The 3,343-nt window shown below is 41.3% G+C and overlaps 1 pseudogene; it reads right to left on the reverse strand.

The window, feature by feature from the left end:
* Positions 1-285: 285 nt before the first annotated feature.
* LOC110286416 lies at positions 286-1,381 on the reverse strand (annotated as a pseudogene).
* Between the last annotated feature and the right edge of the window lie 1,962 nt (positions 1,382-3,343).

A 3,343-nucleotide genomic window follows, 5' to 3' on the forward strand; every position in this document is an offset into this window, starting at 1 on the left:
CGATCAGCCTCAGAGTGACCATGCTCATCAAGATTTAAAAAATTAATAGTAAAGAGTGCCATGGAAACAGCAACTCTTGGTACTGGGGATATCTCGTCTTCCACAATTCCCCTTCTTTGTTTTATTAAATAAGCTTTTATAGTGCGATGAGCACATTCCACAATGCCTTGTCCTTGTGGATTGTAAGGAAGGCCAGTCAGATGTGAAGCATTCATTTGATGGCAAAATTGTTGAAACTTATTAGAGACATATGCTGGCCCATTGTCAGTTTTTAGAATTTTAGGTTTACCCCCAAGCACTCCATGCCTCTAGGCAGTGCTGTATTACATGTGAGGCTTTTTCACCTGTCAGATGTCCTCCTGCCTCTCCTTTCCTTGAAAGTGCTTTCCACGCCTTAATGGCAGCAGCTGAAACCTGAGCGTATGCTCCTCAATTATAATTTATCTGATTGGCTGCATATGGTCCCTGACCTGTCAGCAAATCAAACGTCCAATTCCTCTGATCTACTTCAGCAGTGGCATTAGCCCTTGCTTGCTTTTGAGAGGCGTCATACCATAAGGCTTTCCATTCTAAATACTGCTTCATATTAGTGAGCACAGCCTTTGCCAACATTTGCCAGTCTCTCGGAGTCATGGCCAAAGTAGCAAGTCTTTTGACTTGAGATAAAGTAAAATTGGCACTAACTACATAATTACGGACCAACTCGGCAAGTTCTTTGATCTGTATGTGCTCCACAGACGTGTGGACGCATCCTCCATCCGCTGCCTCAAAGACAGGAAAAATCTGCTGTAGTTTTTGCCGCTCATCTCCAGGGATAAAAGAATCTGAGCAAAAATTTTCTGCATAAGGCTGAGGGGCACTAGGGCCCAGAGACCAAACCATGCCCTGACTTAAGCCACCATTTCCTTTTAACTTCCTCCTTGGCTCGCTATTTCTACCCTCATCAGGCTGGTATCTTTCTTCCTCATAGTGGGCTGCTTCTTCCTCTAAGTCTTCTTCCTCCGAGGGACTAAGTTCTTCACTTGAGTTTGAGCTATCAAGTCCTAAACCCTCAAGTTCTTTTAACGAATAAAGATTCTTCCTCTCTGGGGACTCCTTCCCCTTCTCTTTTCTCTTCTCCCCTTTATCTTTCCTCCTTTTGTCTCTCACCCTTCTCCTTTTTCTCTCCTAGGGCATCCTTTCCCTTTACTCTCTCTTCCTCGGATCCAGAATCCTTGGAAGGGACTTGTTTCTTAGGTATACCTTTTTTTCTTTGAGCTCCCAATCTTTTACCCTGCTCTGTTTCTGACACGCTGTCTTGAACCTCCTCCAGCACTCCCAGTCCTGCTTTCACAATAAAGAAAAGGATAAGTGTCGCAAGAACAATTATGAAGGCTTCCATTGCCCCTTCTAATTGTAGAGAAAGACCAGAACCAAACATGCCTCTCAGAACCTTGAAAAACCAACCTGACTGCAGTTCTGAATCCGCCCCACGAACGGAGGGTCTCCTCGGTGCCAGCTATGGTAAGGTGGTTCCCGGGTTTCAGTGCCAATTCTCATGCACTATCATCTTGCCAGCAAGAACACACACTTGAGAAACCAGATCCTTCTGTAGCAACTATATTACACCAGCTTCAACATAAAGAGGAAGACCCCAAGCACTAAAAAGGCACTGCTTATATACACCTTAGTGTGGCCTGTCCACACCTGATTGGCTGCTCTCTCAGAGCCTCATCACCACACCCCGGGATGGGCCGTGACTTGGCATGAAAACACTCTCGCACATGCGCACATTGCTTGTTTACCAATTAGGCCACGCAGGCACAGCGGAAACCGCTTCCCACACCTTTTGTCGAATTGCTCTTGCTAGGACTCCAAGTAGACTGGTGAATAGGTAAGGAGAAAGTGGGCATCCTTGTCTAGTCCCTGATTTTACTGGGATTGCTTCCAGCTTCTCACCTTTTACTTTGATGTTGGCTACTGGTTTGTTGTAGATTGCTTTTATCATGTTTAGGTATGGGCCTTGAATTACTGATCTTTCCAAGACTTTTATTATAAATGTATGTTGGATTTTGTCAAATGCTTTCTCAGCATCTAATGAGATGATCATGTGGATTTTGTCTTTGAGTTTGTTTAAATAGTTGACGGATTTCCATCTATTAAAACATCCCTGCATCCCTGGAATGAAACCTACTTGGTCAGGATGGATTTTTTTTTTTTTTGAATTGTTCTTGGATTCAGTTAGCAAGAATTTAAATGAGTATTTCTGCAGTGATATTCATAAGGGAAATTGGTCTGACGTTTTCTATCTTTGTTGGGTCTTTCTGTGGTTTAGGTATCAGAGTAATTGTGACTTCATAGAATGAGTGGGGTAGAGTGCATTCTGCTTCTATTTTGTGTAATAGTTTGTGCAGAAATGGAATTAGATCTTCTTTGAAGGTCTGATAGAACTCTGCACTAAACCCATCTGCTCCTGGGCTTTTTTGGTTGGGAGACTATTAATGACTGCTTCTATTTCTTTAGGGGATATAGGACTGTTTAGATCATTAACCTGATCCTGATTGAACTTTGGTGCCTGGTATCTGTCTAGAAACCTGTCCATTTCATCCAGGTTCTCCAATTTAGTTGATTATAGCCTTTTGTAGAAGGATTTCATGGTGTTTTGGATTTCTTCAGGATCTGTTGTTATGTCTCCCTTTTCATTTCTGATTTTGTTAATTAGGATGCTGTCCCTGTGCCCTTTAGTGAGTCTGGCTAAGGGTTTATCTATCTTGTTGATTTTCTTAAAGAACCAGCTCTTCATTTGATTTTTGAATAGATCTTCTTGTTTCCAATTGGTTGATTTGGCCCCTGAGTTTGATTATTTCCTGCCATCCTCTCTTCTAGGATAAATTTGCTTCCTTTTGTTCTAGTGCTTTTAGGTGTGTTGTCAAGCTGCCAGTGTGTGCTCTCTCTAGTTTCTTTTTGTAGTCACTCAGAGTTATGAGTTTTCCTCTTAGAAATGATTTCATTGTTTTCCATATGTTTGGGTATGTTGTGGCTTCATTTTCATTATACTCTAAAAAGTCCTTAATTTCTTTCTTTATTCCTTCCTTAACCAAGTTATTATTGAGAAGAGTGTTGTTCATTTTCCATGTAAATGTTGGATTTCTATTATTTATGTTGTTATTGAAGATCAGCCTTAGTCCATGGTGATCTGATAGGATGCATGTTACAATTTCAATATTTTTGTATCTGTTGAGGCCTGTTTTGTGACCAATTATATGGTCGGTTTTGGAGAAGGTGCCTGAGGTGCTGAGAAAAAGGTATATTCTTTTGTTTTAGGATAAAATGTGCTGTAGATATCTGTTAAATCCATTTGTTT

Source organism: Mus caroli, chromosome X (assembly GCF_900094665.2).
Source record: "Mus caroli chromosome X, CAROLI_EIJ_v1.1, whole genome shotgun sequence".
NCBI lineage: Eukaryota > Metazoa > Chordata > Mammalia > Rodentia > Muridae > Mus > Mus caroli.